This window comes from Sitophilus oryzae, unplaced genomic scaffold, assembly GCF_002938485.1.
Source record: "Sitophilus oryzae breed Bouriz unplaced genomic scaffold, Soryzae_2.0 scaffold_1802_pilon_pilon, whole genome shotgun sequence".
Classification (NCBI taxonomy): domain Eukaryota; kingdom Metazoa; phylum Arthropoda; class Insecta; order Coleoptera; family Curculionidae; genus Sitophilus; species Sitophilus oryzae.
Genome location: NW_022146505.1, coordinates 370,752 through 385,728, shown reverse-complemented (window position 1 = coordinate 385,728; position 14,977 = coordinate 370,752). Strand labels below are relative to the sequence as shown.

Here is a 14,977-nt window from a genome sequence, read left to right as displayed (position 1 = left end):
CAAATATTAGGTAATCTAAAGGATAAAACACCTCCACTGGAAAGGTCGGGTATTTATGAAATTTCTTGTAAAGATTGTAATCAGAAATATGTTGGGCAAACTAGAAGATCAATATTAACTAGATTTAAAGAACATTTAGCTCAGATAAGATATGGTAGACCGGATAAATCTTGCGTTGCCGAACATATTTTTGAAAAAGTACATTGTATAGATCTTAATAATTTAAAATTAATTAAACAAGTTTCAAATTACAGGCAATTAGATGCATATGAAAGCATCAGAATTAATAAATGTAAAGATAGTATGAACAGAGACAACGGTCCAATTCCTTTAAGTTCTTTGTTCCTACTACTCTAGTGGCGGAAATCTAACTGTTACGCTCAGTGAGCTCTAACTCGGTTGGCTAGATTTTGCCACGCCCACTCGGTGCCCACTGAGCGAGTATATAAACGCTCAATTTGTAGATTGTACTTTAGTTTATAATCATCTGCTGATAATGCTAACATGGTTAGCGAAACGCGCGTCCAGTGTACAAGTAAAAGTGTTTTGGTGTATTGTGGTGATTTAGTGTTTATTTTGTTAGACAAAGATAATAAAGTCCTCCTACTCTGGCTAGCGATCTAATTAGAAAAGCAACGAACACTCCACTAACTGGACCAGAACCGTGCTGCTTCCCAAGTGGAAATCAACTTAAAGCGGAACTCAAGAATCTGGAAGACTCCATCCGTAACCTTGAATGAGAATCCTCCAACGGTCTAAGACATTTCGACGGTCGAAGAAATTTCTCAGAACTTACAACGGAAGGAAGATTTTCTTTGATTTAAGAAAGAACAATCTTTGGATTGTCACGGGGTTTTTAACAGTCTCCTCAACGATTGTACCTACAACACCTCAGTAGATTGAAGCTAAGAAACAACGGCGAATGCTTCTGTTAATGGAAAATGGGGAAACATCAGAACACCACATCACTGAATGCACCGAGAACAACCATTCTACCGTGAACTTTGGTACGACTGATATAGGAAATGGTGAACTAACCTTTGTAAAACTGTTTCAGATACTGGCTTTTGTCAAAGCCCTGAATCTATATATGGGTTGTGACACAAGTTAGTAGAAGAATGTAGACTGTTTAGGAGGGGAGTTAGTCACCGCGACCTTACAGATCTATTGTGTGTTCCCCTTTCTTGAGTTATAACTCATCATACAGTCTCAAGGCTTTAACAAAAACCAGTATCTCAGACGGCTCCACAGAGGCCAGCTCTCCATCCTTGACATCAGCCGTACCAAAGTTCATGACACAAATGGTCGTCGTCTCGGCGCACTCAGTGATGAGGTGTTCTGGTGTTTCCCCATATTCCCCACAAAGTTAGTAGTTAGAAACTATTGCATTTTAACAATACAGTGGGACAGTATAGTCCAGTGTCAGACTATACTGTCCTAATAGGATGTTTATGCATCATATACTTTGTACTACAAAATATTAAACAATGGCCCTAGAGAGAGTTTTTTAGATGTCGACAATATTGAATCTCATGACATACCGATACTACTGGAAAAATAATCTCGACAATGGTTTATAAAACTTCAACAAAAAATGCTAAGAATATTTTCAGTGGAAACATAACCCTACGATGTACGATTTTACGACCTTACGATATTCCTTACTGCACGTTATCCACTATGGTTAAATACGATAAAAAGATGACATGACATTACCCCGTACTGAACTATTTTGCAAGAGAAGAAAAGCCAGAAAATCATAGGCTTTATAAAAACCTTCGGATCTATCTATAGTTCATATCAAATACACTTTTTTTTAGTTACGTGATTAAGCTTGGCCGGCACAGCGTTGCCCACTTTTATATATTCTCTTTTAATCAAAATATTTTAGGAAAAAGAAATAATTCTAAATATATAAACAGTTATTATTTATATCAACAAAACTCACCTTCTTAACAGCACTTAAGGGATATACAGGGCCATTACTACACCCAGTCTTTACGGCTATTAAGCTATTTTGTATACTTCGGGCTAAAAGAGGTTCTAAAAAGAACAATGTTCGACTGCAAGGTCTGCTAGTAAACATTTAATTTTATGCTTAAAGTATCACAACACAACTCATTTAAACCAAAAACTCGTAACCCAGAACTAAAGTGTCAAAACGAATGACAATGTCAGGACGTAAATAAATAAATGTGGTGACTTGACGTTTTTTAGAGCAGAGCTACCATCTGAATCCCCAGCGTGAAATTTAAGTACCAGTTAGTCATCCCAGCGCCAAATATGTCCATGGTTGGCAACAATGAATTTAAAAATCGCGCCTTCGATTACGTAACTGAAATTTTAATTGGTATCAAGAATATTGGATAATCTATGTAGATCATAATTTCTTTCCCAAAAGATCTGAACACATCCAAGTTACCAAAGTTAGATAAAGATATAAATTAAACGACTTGTCAAAGAATAAAAATTGTTAAAGAATTTAAATTAAATAAAAAGTTTAGGGTACAGATCAAAGAAAAAAAATTAACGAATAACATTAAAGGAATTACTACTGATAAGATCATGCTTTGTTGCTAGATTCCAAATAAACTTGCTTTGGACCGAGGAGCTAAAGAGATGTTAAAAGAATCTTCCGGTATGTTACAAGGATTTAGTTCAGAGATTTCGTGACTTCATTTAGATGAATTCAAATTTCGTTGTTTTATCGAAATCTAATGCATTGTTTTGTCTTTATCCATCTTTGTTACCTTGAATAGAAACAATAGATATGTAGTTGTATGTTATATAAAAGAAATAAATTACCATTCATTAATTTTATCACGCCTATATCCGTATCAAGTTCAAATTCTGTCTTTCAGTTTTGGTTACCTTTTATAGAAACACAGCAATCATTTTTACCTCTTTAACCCCATATCAGCCAGTATTTCAAAAATTTCAATTCAACTCATTTTTTAAAAACGTCTCTCCATCAAAGGTTGTATATAGTCTCTATCAAAAATAGGCCATAAAAAAACATTAACTGAATTTCTAGGACACTAAGGTTATGTATTTCACTTGCTATCTCTGTTATTTTTATGTCAAGCATTACGAAATTCTTCAAATGTTTATTTGTTGTCGTGACGTAATTTTACGATTTATTTGTCCTTAATAACAGGTGTAAACAGAGTTAGAATGAGTGGGTGTAGCAAGAATTCAAGATCGTTTATAAAAAAAGCATTGTGGAATTTATTTGAAGAATGAAAAATGAGTCTAATAATAATTAATGTATCTCTTTCTTATTTTCATTATGATAAATACCTGTTCAAATTTTGCCTTGCATTAGTTTTGTTTCTTTATTTATTTATTTTCGATATTTGATTAATTTCGTTTTTTTTATTTCTTCACAGATATGTGAATTTTAAATGTATCTAATAACCCCTATATACGTATGTTTTATCATCCCATTCTTTTTATATACCGTGTGTTTTTCAAAAGTAAAAAAAACGAAATTTGGTATGATGACATAAATTAGTATTGATTGGCGTATTCAATTGTTTCTGGTCACTTGCTGGTTCACCGGAAATTAGTACAATTTTTGATTTATAAATGGCACCCTCTGTATTGTTTTCACTTAATCGATAGAAAATGTCACTCTGAATAGAATGACATATCTACATATGTCAACTTTTAACATTTTCGCTTAAAGAAAATCGTATTTTACTACTAAACTAGAGTGTCATGGCTGTGTCAAAAATACTATTTTTAACCAAGAAGCCCCTTGTTTTGGCCGGTTAAAGGATGCCCAAATCGCATTTTTAATCATATCTCAATTTTTTCAAACGGAACGATGGTGGCTCATTAGCATATTTAGAAAAAGCATTTTTTTAAGAATAATTTGTTACCACATACTTAGTATTTCGAGTCAAATTGTCTTTATGAACTGCATGTTACACTTTCAAATAAACCATAATATGCAAAAATATCAAAAGTTGGCATATGATATGACATTCTACTCAGAGTGTCATTTTCTATCAAATAAAGTAAAAAAACACCGAGTGTGCCATTTAAAAATCAAAAGTTGTAGTCATTTCCGGTGAAACAGGAAGTAACCGAAAACAAATGAGTACCCGTCAGTCAATCCTGATTTATGTCATAACTAACCTACCAATTATTGTTTTTATCTGAAAAAATAAAAAAGTTATAGGGGGTAAGCCACTTTTGAGAAACACCCGGTATAGTGTCAGACAGATAAAGTACGCACCATACGGGATTTTTTTGAAAGCTGCAGTGTAATATTTTCCAATTATTTACCGAAATATAAAAGAGTTTAGTAATCAAAGTTAATAGTAAAATATCAATCGCAAGGATATTTTATAATCAACGCTTTAAAATAGCACGTTTAGATATGTTTTGATAAAAATAAACGTTACACGCCATCAGGTACTAGTATTGCAAGTGCATTATTGCAACTTTGTGTGCCTAAAACTAGTTTTCTAAAATTACAAAATATAAAAAATTTGTTTTTGAATGTTATAAATTACATTATTGATTAGGTATACTTCAAAGTCAAGTTTACGCAAGATTAAACCACAGCGTAAAACAATTTATTCGCATGATAAAAGAATAACACAAAAACAATAATTTCGTATACTAGGCTACCAAAATACACCTAAAGTGTAAAAAAAAGTATGATCATAAAATAATAACACCAAATTATTTATTAAGATTGGCGAAAATCTCTAAGCAAGCTTTCTAGTTTTAATAATTTTTTGGATAAAAAAATAGTAATATACATTCAAAAACGAGGGTAACTCGTTTGGGAATGCCTAGGTAAACTGGGAACTCGGCCACGAAGGAACAGAATTAAATTATTCTGACAAGGCAACGAAAAAGCCCATGATCTAGCTAGGCAAAAATCATCGTCATCCTATCTTTGTCCCAGAGCCAGCACTGGGAATACCCAAATGTATGGCCCGTAGTTCACTAAAACTCTGAATCAAGGAAAAACAAAATGTCCACTGGAGAAGCAATGCTTAGCAGGAATAAAGTGCGGATTACAACAGGTATCTTGACGGGACATATGGCGGTCAAGTGCTCCCTGAACAAGCTCAGCCTGTATCAAGGAAGTTTTTGCTGCAGACTGCGATAAAGATCCTGAAACAGCGAAGCACATAATATGTGACTGCGAGGCTCTGGATTGCAAGCGACACTCTTTATTTGGGAAAGGTAGGCTAGAACCGGAGGAACTATGCTGCTCCCATCCTATCAAGGACCTGTATAAGTTGGTGCAGAGTACAGGGATAGGAGAATGGGTGCAAACGTAGAAAGAGGACAACGAAAAGGCAGATAAAATGGCCAAACAAGGCTCATCAATGCCAATTATAGGCCCAGAAGCTCTCTGCGGTGCTGGAAGATCTTTTATTTTAGGTTATGTTTGAATTGCTTTGAATTATTACTTTAGTTTTATTAGGGTATTTAAGTAGCTGGGATTAGTTTTAATTAAACAAATATGGCCCAAAATATGGATTCAATCTCTTCCAATATTAAAGAACCTATAAAGAGGCTTAGGTTTACAGCAGATGACGACTTAGCCCTTCTAAGAAAATTTGTTGTTTGTTGCCCTAAACCCACTGGCAGACGTTGAACAATAAAGCACTGGAAATAAGCACTTTAGCCCTTTAGTTTTAAAATACCTAGTAAACAAAACAATTTCAAAGTTTTAAATTCAAAGTTAGGTTAAGTTTAAATAGCGGACGCGACGCGATCAGAATTCTTTCCGATCCGATAACTATATAAATGAAGAGAGTTAATACCACCTCACGTAAAGGAAATAACACCTGGCCTTATTAACGTCCATGCACGCTATTCGGTTTAGCGATATCTCTCTATTACGCTGTTTATTGTTATTTTACGCGAGTTTATTTTTGCGCACAGGAAATTTTACTCGTTTGCACATCGTCATAAAAAACAATTTTTGTACCACGAATTAGGGACAAGATTTTTATCTGTATACTTATAGGATAATTAATCTGTGATAAAACATTCGCCAAAATTTGGGAAACCTGATCTGTCTACTAACGGGGCTAATCTTAATACGCATCTAAAGCTGACATCAGGCTGATTGGCGGACGAAGCTATGTGCTGGTTTTGTCAATCTGAAACAGAAACGACAAAACAGATTTTATATCAATAGTCTAGCAAATGTGCAGCTCTTTTTATAAGATAATGATAGACTATTGACACAAAGCTATATGGAGGAGTCAGTCTCGAAGTTGTTACACATTTTGACAAAGATATGATTAGACAATGTAACCTAGAGAGCAGAAGAGAACCACAATAGATCTGAAAGCATTAGAGAAGCATTGGAAAAAATAAAAAATAAAGCAAAACTACCTATTGCTTTCATAGACCGTAGTCCCCAATAGAGATGACTAGTATCCATCTAGAGGACTACGAATCCACGAACCTTTCTGTACTGATGGATATACATCCTACTGAATATCGACCCCTATCTGCGGAACTGCAATCCTGACAGCCAAGAGTATTGGAATAAAGAGAATATTGTAACTGCTGCTGAGTTATATTTACTGTTTTTAGTTTACTTTCGCGAAACCGTAACCATATTCGAAATTATTTTGTATTACTTGAAATTTGTATCTAGTGTTGTTTCTTTATTGGTAAATTTAAGAAATTATTGAATATGTAATGATTGTACAGGGTTCGTCAAAGAAATCAGCAGGTGAGGAGACGTTGTAAATTTAGTTACATTTTTTTATAAAAAAATGCCGATCATTTCGCTTCCAACATGAAACAATCCTTAAGCGGCAGTTTTGATGAGAGAGAGAAAGAGAGAGGGAGAGAGAGTGGACAGATGACAGAGGAGAGACAGACACAAACGTATGTATGACATAAGATTTGAGGAATTTTGTTTCGACAAGCCTAGCCTCGCCTAGTGTGATCAGTAAAACATTTCTGCTTAATATCCTACACTACGATATTAATCAAAATTCCTCAAATCTTATATCATACATACGTATGTGTCTGTCTCTGTTCTCTGTCTCCTCTCCCTCCCTCTCTCTTTCTCTCTATATGTCACTTGTCAAACATGTCTCTTGTCATCTCTATCTTCTCTCTCTCTCTCTCTCTCTCTCTCTCTCTCTCTCCTTAAACCACACCAAATACTATTTCAACAGTCTCTGGTAAATCCGAGGTCAATGCTGAAGAACCAAACTCTTCGCTCAAGACAACTGAAGAGTGGTAAGATGCGGATGGAGAGGCCATCGAGTGTCACAGAACCCCGCCCTCTATACTACTTGTAAAGTTCGTAATGCTTTGCTTCATAGTCATAAACTAAACATTAAGGTACCTCTACCAAGTAAATAGAACAGCTCTGGTAACATAAGAACAGTTCTGGTAATTAGAACAGCTAAAGGTAATAAAGATTTGGCAAAATGCACATCAGATTTCACTAATGGACTACAAAACTTATAAAAGCGGGTTGCTTCATGCAAAACAAAATTTAGTTAAATTAAAATTAAAGGTTAGAATGATACCGATCCGGCATAACTGAACCCTGGATGTAGGTCCATGAAGTTTGACGTAACTCGGAAAAACTAACTAACTCCCATCTCCAGTCCACCACGATAGGAAAAGATATCTACATGAGAAGAACTATTGCATTTATGGTATAATTAGATTTTTCAGCAGATAGTTGATTTTTTAAGATTAAATGTTAAAGTATAATAATACAGCAAAGTAGGTAGTAATAAATTACCCATGAGATAATGCATCATACTAGTTTAAATGATCTGACAGATTTAATTACAAAACGAAACTTACAACCATCGCATAATTCTTAGAACAATACTGATCAGTCGCATATTTAAAATCGTTAACCTTGCTAGTCATGTCACACACATCATCGTACACAAACCGCGTATATTTCAAACAATTAATCCAACCAGTCCGACATTATAGTATTTTAATTGCAAACTATACGATCCTACCTGCACTTTTACACGTGAATAAATGGATAGCTATAGATATATGCGCATATTGCAGGGAAACTAAAAAAATTACGTATTTATAGTAACCTGTTATACAGGATTTTGCAAGATGAAGACGATGTTCTGTGTAAAAATAATAACGCTCATAAATTTATGTAGTACCTACTAGTATCGTGCTGATATTTTATTCTTGCTTGATATTAAGTCAATGATGCAACAAAAGTTATAAAAACTTTTAGGAATAAGAAAAAGAAAGTAAAAAAAAATAAAAACCATACACCAGAAAATAAAAGGAAAGATTTGTGTATATACTGTATAGGCGGTACCATGCTCCCTGTGTAGCTTATTGTCTTTTGAGGGCTATATTTTCTATATCAATCAATGTTAAATTTACCCATTTAGTGTGTAGAATATCATCAAAAAATAGCATCAAATATTTTTTTGTCTTTAGTCCGGGATAGTTTTCCAGTAGGAGTTACGTTTGATTCTTTTCTCAATACATTTTTCACTTCAAAGGGCTTAGAAGAAGACGTTTTCCAATAGAAGTTTAATTAAATAATTCCAAAAGAAAATTCAAATCGGTGGAAGATGAGACTATATCCTTTTTTTTAATAGAATCTATATCAATTCTCCACATGATCTAGTACTCAACTCTACCTGGACCGCTTGCTTTAGGAATTGAATATACCTATACAATAGCTCCCAGCTTATACCTCGTAAGTTCCTCTGATATATACATAATATTATACCCGAAGCCCCTGACTAGGTTACCATGAAATTATCTTTTTATGTCAAAAAGAAAGGAATGAGAATACTAACCAATTAAATCTAGAAAATTTATGTGTTGGTTGTTAGGAAGATCTTAGACGTAAATCTAAACAGTAAGCAATTAAAACCTATATGTGCAAATATTATACAGTTATTAATGTGATTATAAGTAATTGTTATATGTTGCGAAATGGCAATAACTGCTTTCTATTATTTTAATTCAAAGGTAAATTGATTTTTCTGTCAATTTCTTAATGTCGTCTGTCGAAACGTTCTTTCTCTCGTTTGTTAAATCTTCAATAGATATTTTTATTTTTGATTACTTTTTTTTCAATTTTCTTGTTTTTGAGTTTCAATCAACAAATTAATGCTACCTAAAATGTTCTTATATCCGAAAATATAGTAGGTATCTGGGCCTAGATACAAGTGTGCTTTTATTAATAAGAGTATATTTATATTTATCATTATACAGGGTTGTTCACCACATACGACACGGAGTATTGCAGCTAGATTATTAGATTTTTACAAATTGTAAGTTTTGGGTTCGTAGAAGGACTATTAGAGCTACAATTTAAAAGTATTTTTACAAGATACAGAGTGTCCCAAATAAATAAAAAATATAAAAGTTGTATTTTTTTAAACAGGACACCCTGTATATTATTACATTTTTAGTTTCTACAATTAAAACAAAGGTAAATTTGATTAAGGTTTATCACACTTAAACCTTACCGTTTTTGTAATATTTTCAATTTTGTGAAATTGCAGTAAAAATTTTAAGGCTTCATTTCTCCAAGAGTATCAAAGTTTTTAATAGTAAATATTTACTGAAGTATATTTATTGATCAGTTATTGTGTTGCAATAATAAAAATAATACACCTCATACAGAGTGTCTAAAAATTTATTTTAAAAAATTACTAGATTTAAACGGCAATAACTTGTTTAATTTAAATGGAACACCCTGTGTATTTTAGGAGAATCAGATGCACAATTTAATTGTCCATCAAATTATATTCTACCATTTTTTACCTATATCTTCAAGTTTTCCTAGAAAATGCATATTTTCTTATCATTTAGACCTCATTTATGACCATGTCATTTAGACCATGGAATATTTACATTTTAGATTAATTTTAGAGATATAACACATTTTTAAAGGGGACAGATACTAATATTGTCGATAAAGTTGGTTTATTTCATTAAAAAATAAAAAAAAACTGTTTAAATATTTTAGTTAAACAGCCCGTTTAAATTATTCAAACAGATACGAGTATAATCAAATTTGCTATTATTGTATTAGTTATGGCGTGGTTATAACGGTAATACGCATGCTTCGGATAAATGATACGAGAAAATTTTGCAAACCGTTCTGACAGTTTTCAAACCGTTTTCAATTTAAGACGGAACAGAAAATATATGATTTACTAACCGACAGTAAATCCGGTTGGAACGCTTTTCAACTTCTGCGCAAACTCCTTACTGTAAGAAACCGTTTCTTACGCGGGTTGGAACGAACCTATTTATTAACTATGTTAACAAATGATTCAATTAAGTATGTAATTAATTTATATTTGGGCGGAACTGGTGGTATATTTAATTAACGGTATACTCTTTTATAAAGATTTAAATAGTTTTCTTTCTATATACAAATGGGCTAGTAATATTATCGTTTTTAGCACCTGTACATTTTACATATTTTTTGCTTTAAGAACAATCTAAAATGTCAATATTCCATGGGTATATTGATAAATGAGGTGTAAATTATAAGAAAATACATTTTTTACGAAAACTTGAAGGGATAGGTAAGAAATGGTATAATACAATTTGATAGACAATTAAATTGTGCATCTGATTCTTCTAAAATATGCAGGGTATTCCAGTTAAATTAAACGAGTTATTGCCGTTTAAAACTAGTAATTATTTAAAGTAAATTTTTAGACACTCTGTATGAGGTAGTATTATTTTTGTTATTGCAACACAATAACTGATCAATAAATAAACTTCAGTAAATATCTAGTATTAAAAACTTTGGTACCCTTGGAGAAATGGAGCCTTAAAAGTTTTACTGCAATTTCACAGAATTGAAAATATTTCAAAAACGGTAAGGTTTAAGTGTGATAAGCCTTAATCAAATTTACCTTTATTTTAATCGTAGAAACTAAAAATGTAATAATATACAGGGTGTTCCATTTAAAAAAATATAACTTTGATATTTTTAATTTATTTGGGACGCTCTGTATCATGTAAACATATTTTTAAATTGTAACTTTAATAGTCCTTCAATGAACCCAAAACTTACAATTTGTAAAAATCTAATCGCTTAGCTACAATACTCCGTGTCGTATGTGGAGAACAACCCTGTAGAATGTTAAACAAGTTTTCTATCACTTTACTTTAAACCAAAAATGTATGATATCTTATAGAATAGAAATGGTATCGTTTCAAAAAAATATTTTTCAACGACTATGGACTTACTGAATGTAGTAGTAGATTATAGAAAATGGGAATTTGTTAGTTCAGCATCCTCATCAAAACTATTATAACATCCTAGTAAAAAGAATTCTACCTGGGATGGACGTTAGATCTTAGATCCTTTCAAAAATTTAAAAATCACCCAAAAGGTCTATAACGTCTATAAGGTTTTTTTGTCTATAAAGATAAACCTCGTTGCTTTTAAAGGCGTTTGATTTCTTAAGAGTCCATTTCACTAGTCCAAAAAAGTAGCTAAATAAGCGTTGGGCATTTAACGTTTTATGTAAAACCGGCTAGGTATTTTTACACAAATGAAGAAGGAAATTAAAGATAAAGGATTATACTAAATCCGCATTGTAGCACATTTTTAGACAAGTTCTTTGTTTTTAAGATTTTGATGGTCAAACATCAACAAAATGTTCCTTATGCTTGTACTAAATTTTCTCGAAAATAAAGACATAATTTAAAATTGCGGTACAATACGGAAATAGATTGAAGTTTTCTGATTACAGTGATATATAATTTATAGAGGTCTGTAAAAAATTGCTCGCTATTTTATGTCAAATGCTGAAGCTCTGCAAACCTTAATTAAGCCCTAATTACAGTTGTTTGGAATATTGGGTGGTACTAGTTAAAATTTAGTGGTTAAAAAATATTATAGCGTCTACTAACAGTTTTTAACAACAAATATCTCTAGAATTAAATATAGTAATAATTTAATTATTGGATAGACAATATACAATATATCTTTAAAAAATAATAAGAATAAGTATTCATTTACTATGATCATAACAGTTAATTATTGTATTTTGATCCATTTATAATAAATACTTAGTGTATTTTCTCTGTAATATTCTGGAAAATGGATTATCCACAAAAAAATTTACACTGAAATTTTGAAAATCAGAATTCATATGAATAGTAGTGTTTATCTCGTTAGTATGTAAAACTGTAGGTATATAAAAAATAATTTGGAGAAAAAAGTTGAATTTTCTTACGTGATATTTACTAAATTTCCATTTTTACATCAATATACAATTATTGTTCTTATCGCAACTGTTAAATTGTAATTACCATTTAGAACTAAATACGATGTTATTCATAAACCTACTTTATACTGCCACAATATGAGTAAATAAAAGCTTGGAAAATCAAAAACCTTGAGTGCATGTAGCATTAATCATTTGTGTATATTTTTTTGGGGGGAATTTTTTAAGTAATAATAACAACAAATGTCCGTCAATATTTCATAGCCATAAACGTAAGTAATTTTAACAATAAAACCATGTGGGCAAAGATTGTGTCTGAATGGGGACAAATATTTATAATCACAGAATATCAGATGCAAAATAAAACGCTAAAGCAAAAGAAAATACTAATTTACCACCATCCACCGATGAACTTTACTTTTCACACTGTAATACCCAACCGTATATTTTAGAATATAAAATATTAAGTATAATAACAGAATATATTTGATATCTATTATAAACACAGCAAAAATTATTATTATTGTACTGTATTTTGATACTTATTGCTGCAAAACATCAGAATACCAGGAATACTAAACACTAAAAGTAAAAATATCAATTTGATATCTCTTATAATATAGACTACGCACCAAACTTCAGCTATGTTTAAATACTAACTATAATGACGTGTTTTTAGTTCAAATAATTTTCAAACTAAACTAGAAAGCAGTAATAAATCTTTTATAATAACTAACTATACTTACAACACACTAAAACTCATCTGTATTTTTAATTTTGAACCAAAAACTCTGCTTCCTTCTCAAAAAACTGTATTTTTTATTATTTAAGATAGAATATATTTTTTAAACCAGTAAATATGAAGTAGGAAGCAGGAGCAAATCTTTCTAATAATATAGTATCATGTATAATACCAGATATTATATTTATATTAATTTGACATCAGTTATGATGCAGACTACACACCAAAAGTTAGGTTTGTATAAATATTATTGCAAACACAACATTGCTTTTTTCAAAAACAAAAGTTGTCTAGTTTCTAGTTCAAACATTTTTGAAACCAAAATAGAAAACCGGAAAGTTCTTTTAAATAACAAAATACCAGGAAAATATTGATAGCTCTTAACTAACTATGCCTAATGCACACTAAAACTCACCTGTATTTTTAATTCCAAACCCAAACCACTAATTTTCCAAAGAAAATGACTCTTAAAAACCGAGTATTTTCGAAACCGGTCGAATACAAACAGCAGGAACAACTGAAATTGACCTGAGGCACGCTTATACCGGTGCGGCTGGGACTAGATGTAACCGTACCCGTCGTGGTCAACTACAATACGCGGTTTGTCTCCTTCTGCTGTTCGATGGTCGTCGGCGTTCCACCAGCGTGGAGTTTTTGCAGGTGACAGCAGGTGTGGGTATCCGACTCGTCTTCAGTGGAAGTGAGAAGAGGGTTCGGTGGCGCTAAGTAAAAGTAAGAGCAGTAGCGGAACGGTTTGTCGGATTTAAAGCTTCTCTAATATTATTATCCTGAAGTCATAAACGTCAACTTCTAGAAGGTGGGGAGGAGACAAAATAACTTAAAAATTATGTCAGAGAGATTGTAGATTGTAAGGGAGAGAGGGGAGGGTTTCCTTTCTTGAGTTATAACTTATCATACACTCTCAGGGCTTTGACAAAATCTGAGACGATTTTATAGAGGTTAATTTTCCATCTCCGATATCAGTCGTACTAAAGTTTATAGCACAAATGTTTATCGTCTCGGCGCACTCATTACTCAGTTATGAGATGTTTTGGTATTTCTCTACTTTCCCTACAGAATCTGCATTCGCCGTTATTTATTAGCTTCAATCTGCTGAGGTGTTCATTGAGGAAACAGTATCCTCTTAAAAACCTCGTCTCAATCCAAAGATTGTTCTTGCTTAAATCAAGGAAAATCTTTGATTTCTCTAGGTCATAAGTTCTAAGTTATGTTATAGTATTCCTATTAAAACTATGAATTTGATGCTCCGCCTTGATGGGAAGATAGAAAACAGAAACAAGTCTCAGCCAGTAAAAAAATCATTGTCAAAATTTAAAATGTATACTTTTTCGAATCTGCTTGTTTAATTGCTGCAAAATTAAATTTTAGTACAAAATCCCTCCAAAACGTCTTAGTGCAATGAAAAAAAACAGAGCGCAAGCAGAAGATGAACTTTCATATAAGAAAAATGTGTTTTTCCATTCTGTAATTTAAAAAACATATATAAACATAATAATAAAAAGTTTTATTTGTTGTTTCTTGGATGTTGTGACTAGGATCAATTAAAACAAAAATATTTTGTTTTTATTTATACACGACGTTTCGCATTTAATATCTACCATATGATCGAATAAAAACGGCGTCAGCGATGGCTAGGAAATGAAGATCACTGTCATTTTATATGTAAAATTATATTGGAAATGTCATCGATCGTCATTTCCAAGCCAACTGGACGCCATTTTTTTTTTCGATCATACGGTATAATGCTTCTTCAGGAATGTTTTTTGTCTTTCCTATATCTTGGAAGAGAATTCTCGGCAAAGAAACGAAAAGAAGCATTACTACTTGCAAGATATCGGAAAGAGGAAGAAAACATTCCTGAAAAAACATTATATTATACGCGAAACGTTGTGTATCAATAAAAACAAACGATTTTTGTTTAGAACAACCAAGAAAGAATAAATAAAATTTATTATATAAAGTCTAAAAAATAATTACATTCCATAATAATAAAAGCAGT

At 32.0% G+C, this 14,977-nt stretch overlaps 1 protein-coding gene across 1 annotated transcript in view; it reads right to left on the bottom strand.

The window, feature by feature from the left end:
• The window catches only part of LOC115883021 (multiple inositol polyphosphate phosphatase 1), a 50,610-nt gene extending 36,951 nt beyond the window's left edge, over positions 1-13,659 (bottom strand). Inside the window, exon 1 of the mRNA XM_030901295.1 lies at positions 13,373-13,659. The gene's annotated coding sequence lies outside the window, so the exon portion shown is untranslated. The remainder of the gene's footprint in view (positions 1-13,372) is intronic.
• Between the last annotated feature and the right edge of the window lie 1,318 nt (positions 13,660-14,977).